Source organism: Anthonomus grandis, chromosome 16, assembly GCF_022605725.1.
Source record: "Anthonomus grandis grandis chromosome 16, icAntGran1.3, whole genome shotgun sequence".
Taxonomy (NCBI): Eukaryota; Metazoa; Arthropoda; class Insecta; order Coleoptera; family Curculionidae; genus Anthonomus; species Anthonomus grandis.
The window spans coordinates 11195114-11218249 of record NC_065561.1 but is presented as its reverse complement, the minus strand read 5'-3'; the positions used below and the strand labels follow the sequence as shown (position 1 = coordinate 11218249).

General features: G+C 30.6%; 1 protein-coding gene across 6 annotated transcripts in view; it reads left to right on the top strand.

Moving 5' to 3' along the window:
- The window catches only part of LOC126745591 (tensin-1), a 572168-nt gene that overhangs the window by 297622 nt on the left and 251410 nt on the right, over nucleotides 1–23136 (top strand). Inside the window, exon 1 of one of the 6 annotated variants that reach the window (XM_050453500.1) lies at nucleotides 3072–3278. The exons of the other annotated variants lie outside the window; for them this stretch is intronic. The gene's annotated coding sequence lies outside the window, so the exon portion shown is untranslated. Of the gene's footprint in view, nucleotides 1–3071; nucleotides 3279–23136 lie in introns of those variants that run through there. 6 annotated transcript variants of the gene reach the window in all.

The window sequence follows — 23136 nt, the reverse complement described above, 5'->3', positions numbered from 1 at the left end:
TCGTAAATCCAATACTGAAGCAGGTTCAGTTTCGTATACCCTTTGCTTCAAATAGCCTTATAAAAAAAAGTCTAAAGTTGTTAAATCTGGCAAGCGAGCTAGCCATTCCACACATATACACCGCTGATATTCTTTGTTCTACTAATTTGTGTACAGATACCGCCTTTGCTGACCATACGCAACTGGTATATAATTTTGATGCCACCAAACTTGCTGATGCAACATAGTCTGTTAATCACAACTTATACCATTAGGTCCTCTAATGAACATAATCTACAACTTAACTTCAGTCAATCCAAGCTTCTATGTTTTGAAAGTAAAAAAAATAAAATTATTGTAAAAAATAATGTTGATATTAACCTAGGAGAGGTTATATAGGGTCTACCAATAAGAATGATATAAGTTTAAATTGCTAAAAAATAAAAACGAATTGGTTAATTTCTATGATTGATGTTTAATGTTGTAGTTTATTATGTAACATTATGTTTTAAACAAAATATCATTAAGATGTCCACATCGGCTACGGCGGCAGACGTTTAGACGATGAACCCAATTTTCAATCACTTTTTCTAACAAGTTGGGCTGAATTTCGCGAATAACCCTAGTTGTGTTAACTTTCAACTCATTGATGGTTTGAGGATTATTAGAATACACCTTCGACTTCACATATCCCTAAAGAAAAAAGTCCAGGGGAGTAAGATCACAGGACCTTGGTGGCCAGTTGATATTGCCATGTCGCGAAATTATACGATCTTCAAAACGCTCTCTTAATAAATTAATTGTGGCTCGGGCGGTATGTGATGTTGCTCCATCCTGTTGAAACCAATTCTGTTCGAAGTCTCCACCATCAATTGCAGGCCAAAGAAAGTTTGTTATCATGTCGCGATAGCGCTCTCCGTTTACTGTCACAGTACGCCCCCCTGCATCCTCAAAAAAGTATGGACCGATAATTCCACCGACATGCAAACCACACCACACAGTCACTTTTAGCGGGTGTAATAGCACCTGTACTAATTTCTGGGGATTGTTCTGACACCAGAAAAGGCAATTTTGCGTATTGACAACGCCACTAAGGCAAAAATGGGGTTCATCTGAAAAGATGGTTTGTTTTCCAAAATCGGCATTTTGTTCCAACTGCAACAGGGCCCAGTCGGTAAACGTTCTTCGCAAACCATGGTCAGCAGGCTTCAATTCTTGAGTTAGAAATATCTTATATGGATGTAGGCCTAAGTCTTTCTTCAAAATGCGCCACAGAGACATTGATGAAATGCCCAATTGCTGAAAACGGCGCAAAACAGACACATTGTTATTCGCGTCAACCCTTTCTCTTGCAGCGGCGATATTTTCGTAATACCTTTTCACGATAGCTATACGTTGCTCTTGACTTAAACGATTCATGATGAAATGACAAAGTATACTTAACACAACTGACGCTTGATCCGCGTTTTGACACATACCATTTTGCGGACATGGCCCACTAAACTTCTATCACTTCTATTGGTAGACCCATTACTTCCTTTCGTAGCTTCCGCGAGAAATGTATGTTTACATGTGGACGAGGTTCTTTGTTTTAGTGAATATCAAATAAGTGAAAAATCTTTTTTGTCCCTTCCTTTTAAATTAAAAAAGCTACTCTTTGAGTATCTTGTTATTAGTAATTATGCTTACTGTGATTTTATATATATGCCTTGTTTGCGGTTATTAGAACATGAAAGAATTCAGAAAATGTAAATTTCTTGTTGTCAGTTAATATATAGCATTAAAAAGGAAGACCATATATCGCATAAAATATTAGAAAGAAAGTGACTTAGTACGTCAAACAGATGAAATCTTCATCTTGCCAGTTAATAGAAAATTGTGACCGGCACTTCTATCATCTCTTCTATAAAAAAACTCAAGAGTAAATTTAAACCCAAAAACAAACTTCATCAATTAAATATAAGAAGCAGAGAGTCACTTTTAAATTTAAAACTGCTCTATGTAAAAACTCGTTTACATTTAACGCTATTAAAATCTATAGCTATATTCTCAACAACTTTAAAATTCTAAATATTAATAAATTCAAATTTAAATTTTGTTCTTTCCTCTTTTAAGCGCAACTATAACTAAGTATGTTCAGCCTCATTAAAATATTCAAGTTGGAAAATCATGTTTTATTGCACCAATGATTTGTGTATTTTTATTCTGAGTTTGTTGCACGCCCCCTTCCCTTTACGTATGCAAGGACACTAAACCTTTTTTTTATTCTTTAACCTTCTTTTTTATTATTTTTTTTATAAGTTTCCAGGATGATTCAGTACGTAAAATTATGTTTATGTATATCTATTTGTAGTGGTTAAGTTAGGGGCCCTAGGACTAGATTTAGAGGTATTTCTTACGTATGATTAATTATGTATGTACGTATTTGTTTTTTTTTGGATTTAAATAAAAAGACTTAATATTTTTATTATATTATCAAAAACATTACATATTTAAAAAATATTCATTCAAAAAGGTAAAATAATTACTCATGGATACTTTATTCTTTTCAGGTATGTAATGTCGCAACTTCCGTGATCTTCATTCCCGATTTTGCAATGTATCATTTATCTCAGTTTATGTAAGTACGTTGTCTCTAATAAATTTATCTTGAATTATTTGATCAATATTTTATTGATCTGCTGACAGAGTTACAAGATGCTTGCTTATTAATGCTAAAATAATCAGTAAACAATACGCCTCGTCAAAATTTATATTCTTTTTAAAATTCATTTCACAAATAATTTAAGTAAAAAAAAATTCTCTAATTTTCCTTGACCCATCAAACAAATTACGTAAAAATCAATTTGCACAGCAAGAAAAACGTGCCGCTATAAAACTGACATAAATTAATAAAATTGCTACGCATTACATCCCGTCAATAAAAACTAATTTCGTGTCGGTCTATCATAATGGTAATGGTATATGTAGTAGCCATCGGCCTATAGGCGTTTTAGGTTATGTTAAAGTAAACAACAGCAGCCAGGCATTAGTTTATGGCGGAGGCGAACCGAGAGTCCTATGCATGTGTTCTGTTCAGTCTCGAACACAATTTCCTTGAGTCAAAATGATTTTGTTAAAAACGCCATAGCGCATATGGGTTTTCGGCGCGTTAGTTGCGTTAGTTCAAATGGGAATGGGAAGTCGCGCGCGCCAAAGAAATGCCGCATTTTAATGTTGTCGCGTGGGTGTAATAAAGAAAACCTTTTTTCTTTCGATTAACGTGGGATTAGCTTTGTTTTCTTTAAGTTTTTTATATGGTATTTAAACTGTGTTTACTATATAACATAATTTATTATGGTTTTTGTAAAATTAGTTGCTTTATGAGTTACTATAGAATGTGTCTTTCATTTTTTTTATAATTTTATTATTGTCTTTATGTTTTGCTTAATCTTCTTGACTGTGTTTTTACACCTTAAGTTCTCGGATTATTTTAAAGTAAATATTTCTTTTTTTAATTTTTTAAAACATTTAGAATTTAATTTTATTTTGGGTAAGTTAAATTTTAATTAAAAATGTCAGACTGCGGTGAAATAGTATTACTAAAAATCTTAAAATATTAGTGCACATTTTTTGTTTGACATCAAAAAAAATATAATTAAAATTAGTAGCATTTTCAGTGCAGTAAATATAAAGAATACTAAAAATTCACTGTGCACACTCTGTTTTTAAATTTAAAATCCAAATTACGAGAAGGCGTAGCAATAGTACTTTTTAATAAAAATAATAATAATAAAGGTATTTTATTTGATACATTACATTTTACAATTTAAATTCATTAATATTAAAGCGATTCGGTGCAACAAGATAGCATCTCGCTGCATTTTTTTCCATCTAATATAATAAACCACAACAATATTAAATTAGATATATTATATAAAAAATTATAAAAAAATTATTAATTACTGCCTATCACTAGATTTTAATACTGGTATAAAAAACTAGTTCTACATTAAAAGAAAGAGGAAAATTATTAGAACTAGTAAACCTCTCATTTTATTTCAGCTATTAACTTTGTAATAATTTTTTATACCGGGTGTCTCGAAAATCAACAGTACTTTTGAAATTATAGGCATTTATAGAAAACCGAAAAATACTGACCCCTCCTGTTGGTCTTTTTAGCACTGTGGTTAAAAATTTTCGAATTTTTCAACAATTGATTTTTTTTTAACATAACCCTGATTAACCCTTCGATAAATTACAAAACTAAATTTAAACACAATTTTTTACATTTTTAAGAAATTATCAGATTTTTGTCCAGCTTGTGTTAAAATTGTGTCTTTTGACTACCATTTCTCACCTTTAACTAACTGTCCTGCAAATGAAAATTACTTCACTGTTGGTCAAGTGATTTAAAAATTTGGCGTATCTAATCTAGATTTCAAAATCGTAAGATACTTGCTTGGATTTTTGTCCAATAAGGATGTATTTTTTTGGTACATAGTCAAATATATGCCTGTACTCTAAGCTAAGTTTATAATTGTACAGTCAAAATAAATGTAATGAATCTCAACTTAATTCTCAACAAATGTTCAAATTATCTGCCTTCACTCATGATACCACGTTTTAAATTGGATTACTTTATTCACTTTTTATTAGTTATTGTTCTCCTTAAAATAGGTAAATTTAAATAATTTATTTAAATTGAGCAAACATTGCACCAGGCTATTTTTCTACTCCACCTAAGCTGGTACGAGTATTCTCTATTTAGAAATACCCCTACAGGGTAAGTACAACAGGTAGTGACCCAACTTCGGTCATTAATTAAGACCTTTGCTACTGCAATACTTTGCTATCTGTATTCGTGTTGATATGGCGTATTATTTATTTTGGCTTTTTTGGATTCTTCTATAGATGAGATGCATGTAAGCATATTCGCGAGGAGTATGATGACCTGGCATGGCTTCCTTCACTTACTAAACAGTCACATGGTTTAAATTCAAAATAATCATCCATTATTCTCAAAGAGGCTTAGATATATGACCAAAGGAGGAGAAAGTATACCCAAAGTCTCACAAATCAAGAGTCTATTAAAAGGCTACGCGTTTCGCGGCATTATGGCATCACCAGACCTAAATAAAATTATCAAAATTAAATAATAAGAAACAAAATTCTAATTAACAGAAAAGCCATAAAACAGTTTTTAGTAGGCAAATTAAGTTTAAAGAAATCAGCCTGGGTAGATTAGAATTTGCTAGTAAAGATTCCATTAGTTCAATACAGTCAGTAGGTGGTATACTGGGAAAAAATTTTCACATCTAAGGAAATTAACGTTGCATTGTCTGGTATATATATGCCTTTTGAAAAATTACCAAATTCGACGGAATTCTTAGTGGAAAAATGACTTCGGAAGCCTGTCACTTCTCTTAAAATCCCATTCAACCACGAAGAATATTTAAAGCAAGGAAAATCCACAAAAGATACCACTGGTCTATTTGGCTGTCCTTCTTTATGAACTTTAGGTAGCCCGTAAAGCAAGAGTTCTAGGGTTCATAGGATAAAGAGCCTTTTTTCTAATATTAAAAAACCCACAATTAAAATTAAAGCCCACAACCATATTCACATAATCTGTGCGTTTCATAAAGACTATGCAAGATCCTTTATTGGCCTTAGTGGCAATTAAGTAATGTTATTCAATTTTAGTTTTTAAGGATTCTACCATTACTTCTTCAATCTTACTTAAGTGCTTACTATTATAATTAAAAGTTTTGTTTTTGTCCAATTTAGAAATAAAAGAAAAGGATATTTTTGTTGGTAATATCTGTAGTTTGTAGGATATTTTCAGCCTCGACGGCTAGCCTAATTTTTAAATCAGATTTAGAACTTAAATTTTAAGTTATGACTTAGAATATTTTCTTCGTGGGCTAAAAATTAAACGTCAGATAAATTAAAAAATCTTTTGTGAAAACCAAAATATAAATTACCACCCAAGTTCTATCTAAATTCAGGTAAAATACGTTGTTTTTATTGTGTCAACTTAGACGATTCAAGATTGGAAATTTTCTTACCTAATCTCCTAAAAGTTTCAGATCCAAATGACTTAACTTCGTCCCTAAAATTTAAATCTAAAATACAAAATTCTAAAAAAGGTGGCACAAAAGTTAGAGTAAAATAAAGAAATTTAAGCTTAGAGTTGCCGGTAATTAGGCTTCTATAATGATTTTTTATTTCTTCTTTAATGCAAATAATCTCAGCTTTCTTTACCGCTATAGTAGAAGCCCTTGTGTATGCTTTGCATCTAATGTTTATAAATTTTGGGACCAGTTAAAATAGTAAACATTGTTGAAGAAACGAAATTTTCATCAGTAAACTTTTCCGTGCACTTAGGTTCTTCCTGTAGGTTCGGATGAGTGTAGCCTGGCTGGCATATCGTAATTCAAACTAATCATCCATTATTCTCAAAGAGACTTAGATATGTACTTGATTTGTGAGACTTTGACTTTAAGTATACTTTCACCTCCTTTGGACAATAAACCAAGCCATTTTAACGAAAAAATCCAAAAAAGCCAAAAATAAACACGATATCGACATGAATATTAATTATCAACATGATAATTTCTTAAAAATGTGAACAGTTGTGTTTAAATTTTATAATTTATTATAGGGTTAATCAGAGGAACGTTAGAAAAATTGTTAATAAATTCAAAAATTTGTAACCACAGTACTAAAAAGATCAACAGGGAGGTGTGATTTTTTTCGGTTTTCCATGAATACCTATAATTTTAAAAGTACTCAAACACATGGTCTATTGTCCATTTTCGGCTTGTCGTTGATTTTTGGTACACCCTGTTTGCAGAGTCATTTATTTTAACATCTTATAAATCTCGTCAAAGGAAGTTCATATACACTCATTAAAAATCACCTATATAAACATTGCTTAATAAAAGCGTTACTTCACATTATTTATAATTATCTAAAACAAAATCTTTAGTTATTAGTTAAATGGTTACCGTTTTCACAAAAATTCTTCAAAAATATCACACAATCTTACTTGGCGAATCTACGACTCTTTACAAGCTTTGAAAATTAAATCCTAATGTGCACTAATTAAAACACAAGAAATTTTTAATGTGCTTTTGAAGTTTTCCGAGTATTTACTGCTCCATCATGATACAGCAACTCTTCCAAATAGCCCCAACGGAAAAAATCGCAGGGCATTAAATCTGGGGAGCAAAAAGGCCAAGAAACGAGGTTTATTGTGCCTGTCTATCTATTTGGCAACTGTGTTCATAAACTTCTTGTCTAAAATGTGGTAGAGCCTCATTACGTAGGAACCACATATTCCTATCTATCTATCTAGACTGACCAGTGAAATTTAGTTTCTATCTAAATCTAAATTTCACTGGTCAGTCTAGGAAAATTTCGTAAAATCTTCATTTCTACCACTGCCAACTGCTCTTAAAGCCACTGGCAAAATACAACTCTTCTAGCATGATCTTCAGGTTGAAATTTTTCAGATTTTGTTGGACCTAGTAGACCAGATTTGATGTTCTATTATACAATGTCTGTATTTTTGAAATATTCAATTTTCTAAAAAATAAATCAATAATTTTTAAATCATAGTTTATAAAAAATTGAATTATCTGTAAAAAAAATTCTAGAATTTAAACTACACGTTTCTTCTTTTAAACTTTTTCCAAATTTATAATGTAAGATAATATTTATTGCTCAGATATTTCGGCGTTTAACGTTTTAAGTTTTTAACGTACACTTAAAATTATGCTGCGATTTTAAGAAAGTTACACCTAAAATTAATTAAAAATGTTAATTTTTAATTAATTTAAGTATTATGAAAAGATTCGATAAGTTTCCTACTTTGATTACATTAATATTTATTACATTAAATATTTTAATGTGGGTAATATAATATGGGTAACCAAACAGACTTAGTAATAATTCAGTAACATTAAGCAATTATACGAATAAGGCCGTGAAAAGATAATCAACATTATTTTATGAAACTGTAGTACTAGAAATAAAGAGTAATAATTTTAATTTCTAAACAATTTTTATTTTGTAAGAAAATCATATAAATTATGTAAATGTCTTTCATGTCTTGTAAAAAAACTATATAATTGCCATCGTGAATGGCTTTAAGTGTCATCTACATAATGGTTTACTTTAAGTGTAGGTAATGTTTTATTATTATACAAAGTATATTGTTCACCTTTTATATTTGAGTAATCCACAGAAGGTGTTACTATACAATTTTACTTGTCTAGGCATCACCAGACATATGTTATTTTGACCATTTGTCAAAACTTATATTTTTACCTGTCACAATTATGTTGCCATTACTATGTACATTGTTTGTCGAGTTCTTAAATAGGTAACCAAGATAAATTATGTGTAGCGTTGACTATAAGCTTAAAATAAATTTCCTGATCTTAAAAAATCTTTGACCTTACTTACCATTTATACTGATGAAATTTAAAGCCAAAAACAATATCTAATTACTCTTATCATAATCTTAACTTAATATATTATAATTGAGGGTGCTATATTGTGCGCTAATATTGACTTGCCATACTCTCGGCGAAAAAGTTTGGTTTTGGTTTGGTTTGGAATTTATATCTATATTGGCTAGTAGCATTTTAGTGAGAAGCACAAGATAGTAATGATATCATTATGGTCCAAAGTGTTCAAGTGGTTATCATCATTTTAATATCAGAGCTGAAAGTGTCACTGTCTTTAAGAAACTAGCATATTCGCTGTGGTTAATCTTAAATTGGCAGTTTTCAAGATTCGGTACTACTCCCATGCGATTCCAGCCAGCTAGTCTGCTAAAACTATGAGATATAAAGTCTGTAGGGGAGATTGAAGCTCTTTTAGTTATAGACTTTGCGTTTGAAAGCATATAGAAAAAAAAGGGTAAACAAAAAAGTAGAGTAGTAGAAGTGCCCCAGCTCCTATTTAAATAAACCAATTTTTTATGCCTCACTGTACTTAATTAATTCCAATCTTTGTTATTCTAACTTAACCAATCATAGCTGTATATTTATATATATTTTTTTTAATTATTAGTTTTTCAATAATTTTTTAATTACTTGCTTTTTTGTGATTATTTTATTTATTCACATTAAATAATGAATTAAATAATAAAACATTAATAATCTTAGACCCAACTGATAATTGGTTTTCTATCCACACTCTCTCGCCACACTCCTATAATAGACTTTTTCGCTCTGAAACCTTATCATGCTGGGTTGCCAATTACTTTCCTTTTTTTTAGATAAAGTAGGTCACCTGTTCTTTCCGTGCATGACAAAAATGTTGTTATAACTTCCTATACATTTTCGTCCCCATTATCTTAATGCTCTATTATGGCCGATTCTTCTATATTCTCTTTGCTATCTCATCCTTCCTCTCGCTCTATTGATTTAGTTTCTCTCATATCCTTTCTCGCTCTGCAATGATCCCTGTTACTCACTGTTTCTTCATTAATTCTTTCCATTTAATATTCATTCCTGTCTTCCTGGCCTCACAAATGACTTACTGATAACGCGCATGACGTTTACGCATTGTCAAATAGTTCTTTGCCCTTTTTTTTAGTAGGAAGAGATATTAGAGATAAATTCAATAACAAGAATTTTAAAATGTACAGGGTGTCCCACTTTGGGTACTTTTGCGGGATATATCTCCGTTATTTTTAGGGATAGAGACTTGCGGTTTTCGCGACACTATGCTACTTTTCCGTAAAACTAAAGATGCCATCAACAAAATTTTCATAGCCCTTTTAGTTTTTAAGATACAGGGCATTTTTGCATTTTGGGACCCCCATCGTATCTCCGTTATCTTTAAAGTTTTTGTTAAAACAAAAATTCATTCTTATAGATTTTTCCGTGGAATCCAGTGGTGTAGATATTTTTTTTTGATCTGAGTTATAACCCAAACTTATGTTTTTTTAATGTAACACCCTATATATTTATGGTTGATAATATTGGCCTTTTTTTACCTATTTAAAAATATATAACGGTATGGATTTATTTTCAAAAATACGCAAATAAATGACAATTTTCTAAATTTAAATGATCAAATTCATAATTTAATGGGAGGCCATGCCTATTTATAACAAGAAACAAAAAAATGACAAATAAATTGTTTTTTATTAAATTAACTTTTTTCTTTAAATTAATTGGTAACATTGATTTATGTCTTAATATTATCAAGCTTAAGTTGAATTAATATTAGTATCTTTTCTATTATTTTATTTTTGTAAAATTGGTGAATACCGTTAATAAATAAATAAATAATTTTATGGGGGTTACAAGATCAAGTGCATCAAAGACAATGCAATAATCTCATAGAACTTCAAGACGCAATCTATTTAGCATTTTAAAATCTAAGGAGACAAATTATTATTTTGAGTGCCAATTTTGTATCAGAGAAGATGGTGGTCATTTTGAACATCTCTTGTAAAAATTTTGTTTTGTTTTATTGTTGTTTTCTTATATTGTTTATAAAATATATATATTTGTTTTTTATGTTCCTTTATTACAAAAAAAAAATAGAATGATGCAATTCATCATTCGTCGGTATTAATTTGTAACTTTTTATTTGTCTATTATTGGTACTCATGACCTACTATTAAATTATGCATTTAATTTAGAAAATTGTTAGTTATTTGCGTATTTTTGAAAATAAGTCCATACTGTTATATATTTTTGAAAGGGTCCAATTTTATGAATTATAAATATATAGAGATAAATGTAATTAAACCATTTAAAAAAACATAAGTTTGGGTTATATCTCAAAAACTATTAAACAGAAAAATATATATATCTATAGCACTAGATTCCATGGAACAAGATCTATAAGAATGAGTTTTTACTTTTACAATAACTGTAAAAATAACGGAGATACAACGGGGGTCCCAAAGTGCAAAAATTTCAAAAATGCCATGTATTTTAAAAAATAAAAGGGCCAAAAAATTTTGTTTAAAGCATCTTTAGTTTTACGAAAAAGTAGCACAGAGTCGCGAAAACCGCAACTTTCTATCTTTAAAAATAAAGGAGATATCCCGCAAAAGTACCCAAAATGGGACGTTAGAGATTGGATACATCAGATGGGCAGAGAAAGATATAATAACTTAATAAATAATTCATAGCGTGACTAAACTAAAAAAATTGCAGATCTTAGAAAGTAAATTATTATAAAAAAAAAACTACTGACCAAGACATATAAATCAAAGATCTTAAATACTAAACTCGTCAAAATTACCTGTAGTTACGACCCAAGACAAAGTAACAATTGTTATTATTATTCTTTATTTTTATCTAGGTTTATTGTTATGTATAGGTTTAGGTATTATAAGTTATCGCATGTAAGCATTCTGTGAATATTGCTTACTTACTGGTAAATTAAATTAATTAATCATCTTGTAATATTTTTCCAATATTGTAAATAAACTGATTTATTATTATTATTATTAAATGCACTGCGTTTTCTACTCTTAGTCACTTTGTCTTACTCCAATCTAATGTGTAAGAAAAACACATCCATTTTATGTTTATCGATTCTACCCATAATGAATTACAGCCGTCTACTATGGCCTTTTTAGGCCGTCCTGTGTAAATCCATCAGTTGATTCTTTAGTACGCTATGTCTTCTTTTATGTTCCCATTTCTCAGCCTCGATTAACTTTGAATATTCAGGGTGTCCAGAAATTACATCGCAATGGTTTATTAGTTGCATCTTTGTCTAAAAATAATACAAAAACTTCATATACAGGAATCTTGAAAAGTGAATCGTTTTCATGTTACAGGGTGTTTTATAATTCTGATTGAAAATGGTTTTTTGTTAATATTTTCGAAACGCCTGGTCGTTATTTTTCGAAATTTTTATCGTATACTACTGTCAATATTACTAACTGATTTTATAGCACTTTATACTAAAATATATACAGGGTCGATTAAAATTAGTGGTCAGAAAAAAAAGTTAAAAATATCGAAACTTTTTTTCTAGCTATTTTCGAATAATTTTGATAGAAAAGTGCTCCTATCTTAATTAGATAGGAGCGACCGTTTTTGAAATAATCAGACATAGATGTTTTGCAACCTACACTCATAAAGCATTTTTGATCACGTTTAATAAAATTAATAGGTATCTTACAAATCATCAGGTTTAAACATGATATAAGACTATTACTAATACTTAATTTTAAGATCAAAAGCTGTTTTCTTTGTTTAAAATTTTATTTTACAATTTTGAATAATTAAAACAATTAACTTATTAGCTAAGAAAAAAAAACTGAAAATACCAAACAAAACAAATAAACAAAAGAAAACAAATTATAGCAAATGTTCGAAGTGGTTGCCATTTTGTTGGAGACATAATCTTGCCGCGTACTTATTGCGCAAGTAGCCCTTAAAATAGAAAATGGATTTTCTCTTACCTCATTAACCGCCCGATTAATCCTCTGAACTAATTCTTCTCGGGTATTAATTCGTTTAAATGGTCCCATAAATAGTAACCTACTAAAGTTAGATCTGGAGATCAAGGAGGCCAATTTATGGGACCACCTCGACCAATCCAACTTAATTGAACATTACGTCCAAAATGAGTAGGCGCTCCGCCGTACTATAATATTAAAAAATGGACTAAGTTTGAATTGTTAATTATTCATTTACAAAATTGGACCCTTAGCGCAAACTCGTCTGGTACCAACTCTTGAACTCTCTAATAGTAATAATAGGGATGTAAGCCTTGGATTCTCACCATTATTCCTATCTAAAAAAATATATTTTGATTTTTATTATTATTGAGCGGGGGATATGTGTGGCTCGTGACACTGTTCTAATGCTTGTTCCAGGATTTTCTTCGAAATAGTTTAAGACGTTTTCCAAGTTATGATTTGCTTGTGGCCTACCTTGTCCATGAGATCTTTAAAAACTTTTATTTCACATAAGTTACGGTGGATGTTAACAAAAACTTAATGATCTGGAATTCGTCTGAGGGCAAATGTTCGGCGATACTCGAGCAGCAGCTACCGAGTTGCCATTATACAAACCATACACAAAATGCATATCGTCCAACTCTTGATTCGTAAATCTACCTATAGTTTTAAAGAAATAATTTATACAAATAACTTTTTAACTTTACCAACGTAATTGTAAAATAATTAAAATGCCAATCAAGAAGCAATAAGAAATTCAAGCAATAAACGAATTGTCAACAAGCACTGCCAACTGCTATTTTTTATTTTATTCATAGTTACCTTTGCAATACCTAGTCATGATTTACTTAAAACTTAATTATTATTTTTCTTAAAACAGGAGGCTCCTAACGAAGTAAGACAAGAGTACCTATTTTATGTAAAAATGTTGGTTCTTTTTAAGTTTACTATCCAAATAATTGAAAACAAAAGAAAACAAGTTATGACATTTCTATCTTTGCTGACCACTAATTTTAAACAACCCTGTACACATTTCAACATAAAATGTATAAAATTAGTTAGTAATAATAACAGTAGTGTACGATAAAAATTTCGAAAAATAACGACCAGGCGTTTCGAAAATATTAACAAAAAACCATCTTCAATAGGAATTATAAAACACCCTGTAACATGAAAACGATTCACTTTTCAAGACTCCTGTATATGAAGTTTTTATCATATTTTTAGACAAAGATGCTGCTGGTAAGATATTGCAATGTAATTTCGGGACACCCTGTATATGACCCAGCCTGAGTTCTTTATTTTAACGGTGTATTAGCATTCTGCCAAGATGTTCTACAGCTTGATAATCGTGTTCCAGATTACAGACATAATTTGACGCTTGTCAACTAAAAATACAACAGTCGTGTTATGGCTGGAATCTTTGGTGTAACACTCAAATCACAAAACACTTTTACCACTAACTTTACCAGTATTAATCTTCTCCCGTGGATGCTCGTTAGCGAAACATATGTAGATTTAGTGTGAAGCTCAAATTCACTAGTTTTTCTTTCAATGCCGTACTTAGTACAATAACGGAGATTAAATGCGAGTGTCTAGGAATGGCGTCTATCTATGGTCGATTTGATTATAGTCATATTGCTAGAGTAAGACAAGATCATAATTTCTCGGGGTTATTCTTTGCTATATATTTGAAGGTTGTGTTTTAAAAAAAAATAATACTTTGAATCGGGCTCCATAAGCTTTTTGACATATGGACAAATATACGTAGGAGCAGTATTATATTGATTACTTTAACTAAAGCTATTTTTCTCTTAAAAACTAGAGGATGAAACGACAGAAGATTTTTTTAATTTTCTTCCGTCTATTGCCTTAAGTCTACTATACATACTGTCTTACTTTTCCGTATAATTTGTTAATTTTTTCTATATTTGAAACTGAAACAAGGAAAAATCATACTACGTTTTCCTAGTTATTAGTTTCCCATAGCTATTTATTAATGCAAACCTAGACAAAAATCTCATATCTGTCTATCAAAATATATTTAATAACCTGCCATTACGTAATGGAACCTGTCAGCCTTTTCTACATATTTTTTGCTGGCTTTATGCTCGAATTCCAAATAGAATTATAAAAATAAGAGAATTTGTGATTACAGTTTATTAAAATTTTATTATATCGTTATTAATATTTTGCAACCGCGCAGTATTTATTTAATGCAACACTAAGATAACAAATATTTTAAATTCCCTTTTTTATTTCAAAGCTAATTTACATTATCTAGTTTTCTATATATTTTAAGTTTGTTTAATTTTTAATGGGTTTAATTAAGACAAAATAGGATAATAATCACACTTATCGAAAATACATTACTCTTTTGCCAGCCTAAATCCTCTTCTTTTCTTCTTCTTCTTTTTTCTTCTAGCCTGCTCCTAAAAGCATTTAGCCATCTCGTCGTAAAAAGACGATTTCTCGCGTCATCTCTGTGCTTCGTCCTTTTCCTTGTTTTGGTTTACTCTTCCTCTTGTAATTGCTTTGTAGCAACTTAGTTTACTTTCACTTTTACATTTTTACTACTGTCTTTAATTTTTGTTAATTGGATTTTATTACGCCATAAATTAAAAAAGATTGTTCGTATATTATACGTATATGTGGATTGACACTTGCGGTATCATATAGGAAGATTCATGAGGATTCTCTAAGTACCCCTTACAATTTTATTTTGTTCTTTTTAAGAAATCCAGGTGTAATGTCCGTAAGTTTTAGTAAATGAATTAATATTGATAATCCTATAACACTACGATTTATTAATTCTTGATATAGACTAGGCTCATTGTTTCTAGATTCTAACAGATATGTGTCATGCAAGCCACCCTCCCATAGGAGCAGTAAGGGTTTTCCAGTATTCCGAGTCTGTATAGGGTAGTCTGATGATGTGCAATGTTCCATTCTTAATTTTATTATCGTAGTTATTGTGCCTCTACCTTGGTATTCTATAGTAGCAACCTAAGTTTTCTTTTCTAGGTTTGTTGGAGCACAAATGTAGTGTCGACCTTATACTTGCAGAGTCGATTTAAAAATTATTGAATTTATTTCCATTCAATTTTAAACAGTAAGTAGGTATAATCATGCATATCTAGATAAATCTATATGTTAATTAATTAATTGAATTAAATAATTTAATATCAAATTGCTTGTTGTTTGCCTTAATAATGATTTTCTTAGTTAAGGAGGTGATGCGTTCTAGATTTGATGTGCCTTTGTAGAGTCTAATTTTTTGATAGCCCTCTCAGAATTTTTCAGAATTATACACTTCTTTATGTAGTTTTTTAGGCAAACTTGCAACTGCAAAAAAAGGCAAACTGCATTATAAATAAATAGAATCTCAGCTGTGCCGATTCTTACATTGTCTGGCAGTCCTAATGAATAATTGTGCTTTTCCTGTTGACAATCTTCAAATCCCACTTTACCTGTTTTAAAATTGTGTTTTTGATTTCTAGGAATTGTCTGTTATATAATTGTCTGTTATGTATCTGTTATAATTAAAACAGGGCAAGTTGGGGTGGCAAGCTCGATTATCCTACTCAAGTCCAATCTTAGATATTTTGCGACCATTTGCTCTGATAGCCATATTCTAGGACTATTTTACTGCTTTCACATAATAAGAGGTTTGGTGCGATAGATGCATCTTGTTGCTGTTTTTGACTGGAATTGTAGTTTGTTTAATTTGTTCTTGTTATCTTTGGCTAGTGGACATAAATAATTATGTTAAGTGCTTATTCAAACGCAGGGTATCAGTGAGTACTACCAGTAAATATTTGTATTCTTTTACCATCATCATTTATTTTGTCATTAACATTTTCATATGATTTTAGAGTGAAGTGCATTAGGGCGATTCCCGTTGTTATTTTTATTGCTCCTAATGTGTAATTATCTTGATCTTGGATGTAACCTCTCTCTATTGAAAACCTCTATACAAACCTTTAAGGAAATCAATGTTTTATATAATTTGCCTAAATTGACTTTATCATATGCTGCATTTAGATCCATATATATTCCCTACCTTAAAATAATATAAGTAATCCCAGGTCACCTATTTTATTGGCCTGTTTTTACATCACTGGCTATTAAAAAGACAGGAAGCCGCTACTAAATCTTAAAAATAAAACCACTTGAAGTTTATAGGATCTAAATTTTAAACCGAGGGGGCACCCAAATTTAATTTGACTCTTGAGAACTATTTGAATCGAATATTATATTAATTTATTTGAAGGCTATTTTTATGTTTGACATTTTGGTTACTTAAATAAGTAGACACCATTTAACTAATAAAGTACATAAAAAACCAGTCAGCTTGTAAACTTAAGGTATGTTTTTTCTAAGAATAGTACTGTAAAATGCACCGTGCACCTGCAAGTCGAAATGTTAAAACCCACAATTACACCATTTTTAATTGTTTATAAATGTTATGTCACACGTGTAGGTTTCTAAAAATATACGTGTTGTAAAAAGTAATGGGTAATAACTTTTAAATAGGTATGGGTTCATGTAAAGCGAGTAAAAAGCCGGTTATTATTTTTATGTTTTCTGAAAAACGTTTAGGGTTAAAAATAGTTTAATTTAAGGTGTATTGAAATGAATAAGTCACTTATTTACGATGAAAAATCATATGCATTTGGCAAGGCAACATTGGAACTAGTCAATACTATTAAATGGAGCACAAAGATTTTAAAAAGTATTATCAATAAATAAATATAAATATAACGAAAATAAAACATAAGATTTCTTATCAAGATTTAATATTAAAACAGTAAAGAACTGTCACAATATAAAACTCGGTTTTTTAGAAAAAAAAGTGGATTGTTTTTAGTGGTAGTTAGGCCCTGTGCCTTTTTTTTTAATATTAATTCTATCCGTATAGTATAGCAGTACAAAAAAAATTAGGCATATTAACTTTAATAAATGCTAACGAAATATTTTGGTATCTAACCAGCAAACATATAAAACTCCTGGAAAATTATTTTTTGTACATTTAATGGAAATAGGCCAAGCACCTCAGATAACTCCCTCATTGATTCTTTTGTTAAAGTATTTAGGCTATAGCTTTCTTATAACATACTATCATCTTTTTTTTATTTTACATAAACTAATTTTGTCAAATTTTGCCTTCTTAGAATATTACAAAATGCAATGGAATAAAATTAATTATGAATCTCGTTTTAATGCCCTAGGAATGTTTACAAAACTATATAATCCATCATCATGAGCTATCGATGTTTTATCAATAAGCAAAACCATCTTATGAATTTAATTCATAAATCAATTTAAAATGGAGTTTTTCTAAGCTGCTTAAATATGACAAATGTTACGTTGCATAAGAGAGGTGATAAAAATAAACTATCGAATTATCATTTAATTCCACTCTCTGCCATTCTATCCACAGCTCATTGAAGGATTGATTAAAAAAAGCTTCTTTCTCTTTTGTTTACATAGAAAATATTTACTCTAAATCCGTTTGGATTCTTGAGTAACATATGCACAAATGATGATATGTTTTTCCCTTTTAAGTAGAGTATACTTCTCTCTAAATCAGAATCACCCGATCTCAATAAATTTCTGTGATTCCTCTGAATCATGATGTCTTAATTGATAACTACGTGTTCAGAGGAATACCTTTCAAATAGTTTATAGTCTTAATAACAGAACTTAGATTATAAGGTTAATTAATATCACAACGTCTTCTTATATGCCAAATGTGAAGCACCTTAACATTCAGTTCTAGGGCCTATTGTGCTTCTACTATTTATAAGTGACATCGCTAGTTTGAGTATCAGTTATAAAATCTGCCTCTTTGTTTTACTTGGAGCAATCCGTGTTGCTTTAATGCACTACAATTTAATTAATGCACTACATAGAGTCGTATTAAATGCCCTAGTCACGTTTGTACCACACGTAATTCACGTTTGTGAGAACACTAGTTTAGTGAATCTTTGAAGTTTTTGGGACTTATTGTAGAAAATTCCTTAAAATGGGACTTGCACATTGATGACTTATTCAAAAAAATTAATGATGAAAATTAATGATGATTTCGAGATAATAAAACTACATCGCAACGTCTAGATAACTCTATTACGACCTTTTCAAATTGCATTTCCGATACGCTTTTTCATTTTGGGGTACATGTTGAGCGATTTAATTTTAGCTACTTAAGAGAGCTTTGTTATTCACTAAAACAAAGTAGTAGGATGCCTTGTTAACAACTGATTAGAAATTATATCATAGTAACGTTTTATTCATATTTTAGCCAAATTGTTTAAGTATATATCAGCAATTTCAGAAAGGCCATCTCACAATTTTCCTCTTAGGAACATGCCGGCTGATCTTTATCTTCCAACTCTATAGAGTTAGTTAATTTAAACCATTATTTTACAATGCAAAAAAAGCACATTTCGAGATCTATATTAAATCTATAAGTTCATATTATCTTTTATATAGTCAATATTATCAAGTAACAAAGTGCGTATTAAATGCATCTTGAAAGGTGGGCAAGATGCATTTAATACGCACTTTGTTACTTGATAATATTGACTATACTAATGACACAACTTATTTAATTGCTGATGCTGGTAAAGCTAATATTTCTTGCACGTTTCAAGAGTCATGTGCTAGGTTAAAAGACTATGCTTGAATAAAACCAAAAGCTAACAGATTGTATTTTCTTTTCAATATCTTGATTTCTTCCTGCCTCTATTAAATATAACTGGAACTTTCCCTAACCTCACTCTTGATTTGACCCGACTAAGTCATATTAAGAATCATTATTCAAATTATTAAGATTCATTATTCTTACCCCTAATTTGTCGAACTTTGTCTCAATAGGCACACTCAGGGTTACTTATTTCAGCTGTTGAATTCTAGAATTTAGTCTTAAGAGACAATATGTGACATAAAATTGGAAACAAAACATGCTGAAAATGAACCTGGAAACATGCTTTTTATATTACTTTTACTAAGTGTATACATTCTAGTGAATAATTTTTAATAAAGGATTTTGTGATCAGTTTAAGAATAGACATTTTTTTACTTGTTTCGAAATAGCGAATGAAATAATTGTTAATAGCTAAAAATAATTCTTCAAAACGGGTCAAAAAGTCATTAAATCAAAGAAAATAAACCAGTTATACAAATGTGTATATCACGTTTCTACATTTGTACCTTGGCGCTATCTAACAGTTGTATATCAAAACATGAACTACCTGTAGCCGAAAAGGTACACCATTTAAATAAATTTGAACTTCTTAGCTTCTTAACCGGTAATGCTTAAGATAATTTGACCTATTTATATTAGGTCTCTGCAGCTCTATCAAATTAAGTATAGATAATAATTTAGATTTGTGTGAATGGTTTGAGTAAGATTTTTGTAGTTTCGAATTTGAGCACGTGGTTTTTAAAAATGTCAGCAGAATGAATACCCGTTCGCGAACTCGAGGACAATATGTGATAAATATAGACAAGTATAGTATTTGTTAGTTTATATGTTATTTTATTATTGTAATTTGACTTGAAATGTTTTTTTTGCTATATTTTGACTCTATGTATGACTCTGTATAAGAGTTTAGACTTTTTGACATGAATAAATATCAATATTTATCCACAGGAAATCAGTGAGCATCAAGGATCTAAAATTTTAAAGGTACTTCTCTTCTCTTCGGATCTTCGATCGGTAATGCCTAAGATAATTTGACATATTAGGTCTCTGCGGTTCTATCAGATTAAGTATAGATCTTAATTTTGACATTTTTTTGTTATTAATGGTTTGCGGCCGATTTTTGTAATTCTGACTTTGACCGCCTGGTCTTGAAATATGCCAAATAAATATACTAAATAAAATACATCGGGTAGTGCAGAATTAAATTTTTGTAAATTAACCCTTTAGTCTTTGTTTGGCCTAGTATCGTGATCATAGCAGTTACTTTGCATACACTCACAAGCCAAAATTGCATAATCACAATGAGATTAAAAGAGTGCAAGATAAACTGTCAATAATATAGGCTTGTTGACAAGTGGGTTCATATTTGTTATAAGAAAAATGGAAAAATTTGGTGTTTTAGCAGTATGATTAATATGTTCATTAAAATTGTTGATTTTGTATTGTAGAGTTCATTTCTAAGCCCTTGTATTTCAATTATTCTTAGACTAAATATGATTTTTTCGGTTTTATTGCTGTTTAATGATTGCATATTTGTGTTCAACCAATTATGCATTGAGATCAATGTCAGAGGAGCGCGCAAGCAAAAGCAAACAAATGCCTGAAATAAGAAACTGAGTTAAAGCGTAAAATGTTTTTATTTGAATTGTAGAATGTTAAAAGATGCAAACAAATAAAAAACCGATTCTGTACCATTTAGCAACAAAATAAAACTAAAGAGTTCAAATTATATTTTATTTTTAAAAGATGTATTTACATTTTTATTATCCATTTGTTTGGTTTTGATTGGGTTTAACAAAATATGTTTGTTTTTGATCAGACTATCGAATGAGATATTTGCTTTTGTTTAAACCATTTAATTTTGCTAAGTTATATTTTATTGTTTTCGCAGGTTCCCAAAGCTGATAGTTAAAATTATTCTTTATAATAAAACAAAAATTAAGCAGACACAACTTTATTTATCTTCAAATATGCACACCAAGATTATCGTCTAAGCAGTTACATTCTGCGGTATCTTCTCCTGAACTTGCCGATACTTCTGGCAGTATTGTTCCATCATCAAGGATGTTTGAATACCAGTTTCTAGCAGAAAAACGTTCACATTCTTTCCATGTTTCACAATAAAGTTGAGTTAGAAGGGAATCCACATCTTTCTTTTTCGGGCCTGCTATTGCGTGTTGTAAAGGAATGTGATTCATAATATGAGAGCAAGCTTTCTGAGGCGACACTTCTATAGCAGGCGATGTATCTTCATCAAATCTGTGGTACATATGACCATGTACTAAAACAGAAAAAGGTTTTCCTTTTTTTCTGTGAGGATCTTTATTCCCTTTAAGTCGCTAATATTGTCTAAATTACGATATATTGCGGAAATTACCTTAGTATCTTGTAAAACCCAGTCCTCGCCAAGTGATCCCCTACCAGCCTGATCTTCTGTCCATGTATAAAAAAATGGTTCTTTGGAGGATTGGTCAACAACACAGAAGCAGTAAAAACTAATTTGACGAGGATAAAACGCTTGCTGGATCGGTGTCTTTGGCAAGGGCTGTACTTGTTGCAAATCAAAACAATACGTTATCGCATCCTCGTTATCATCTTTACGTAACAGAGAATAGAACGCAGCTGCTCTCATTTTATGCACTCTTTTCTCCAGCTGCAATTTATTTTTGTTTGCTACACCTTTATCACTTTCTATTTGCAGTGATAGCCCCGTGCAGTATGTACAAACATCGCAAGCAGGCGATTTAAAACCAATGTTAAATTGTGAAAAAATTCTCTGAAACATTGTCCTAGACACCTGAAATTCAGGAGCAATAGATGCGTTATAGATTGGACGCAGCTTATTTTGCGTCAGTTCACTATGCAAATAAATTCGTACAGACTTTTTTCTATTATAATGTGATTTGCTACCTTTTAAAAATCCTCAATGAACTCTTGCACTTTTTCCTTTTTTTTAAATGATTTATGGCCAACATGATCACCTCCTCTCCTTTCTGCAATGCACTCTCCAGATTTCATTAATTTGCAAAGGTTATTTAATCTATTAATTTTTAAACAAAACAAATGCATAAATAATTTTTTACACACAGTAACAGTTTTTCCTGTCTGCGTTGGCACACAATATTTAACGTTAAACGAGTGAGGTTTAACTCGACAATTTTCTTGATGTCTATGTTTCTTTTTAATATCTGAGACACTTATCCAATTCGCAACTTTGTTATCTTGAGTAATTTTACTCCCACACGATTGCAACTTTCCACGAATTAACAAGGCATCACCAGGACGAACTTTACTGCATGAAAAACGTGCTGTATTATGAGTACATCCCACAAAAAACTTGGAATTCAGAGGTCTACAAATCCGCGCTTTTTTTGCTTAGATTCTTTCTTTTGCTTCTTTCTGCTACCTTTTGCTGCTTCCCTTACTGTTACTAAAGCCTCGTCAATCTCCTCCATGCCAAAAAACTTAACACTCACACTTTTATTTACTTAAATAGGTTCTTTAGAAAAACGTACTAAATACGACGTACTGACTACTATTTCAAAACAAAAACACGTGAAAAATAAAAACATCAAACGAACCTCCAGCCCCAAAGCGCGTAAATCAAACTTTCGTCACCTGATCAGTTTTACCGGATTCTGATTGGCTGGTAACATATGTTTGCTTTTGATCGGGCGCTACTTGAGCATTTGTTCGTTTTTGCTCAGGCCAGCAATGGTTAACATATGAAATGGTCCGGATTTATTTGCTTTTGGTTAGGTTACTTTTAAGTTTTGTGCATGTGGCTACCATTAATAAGCGATCCAATATTTAACTAATTTTTTTAAATTTGATCATATGTTTGCTTTTGCTTGGGCGCTCCTCCAGTATTCATTTCATTAACTAGAGACCTCACATTTTTGTTTTTTAAAAGGACTATTGTCATCAGTAAAAAGCACAAAATGATAGTCGACAGACGACTAGACGAAATTAGAAAGAGGAGAGAAAGAGCCAAGAAAGCCACAAGAAAAAAATT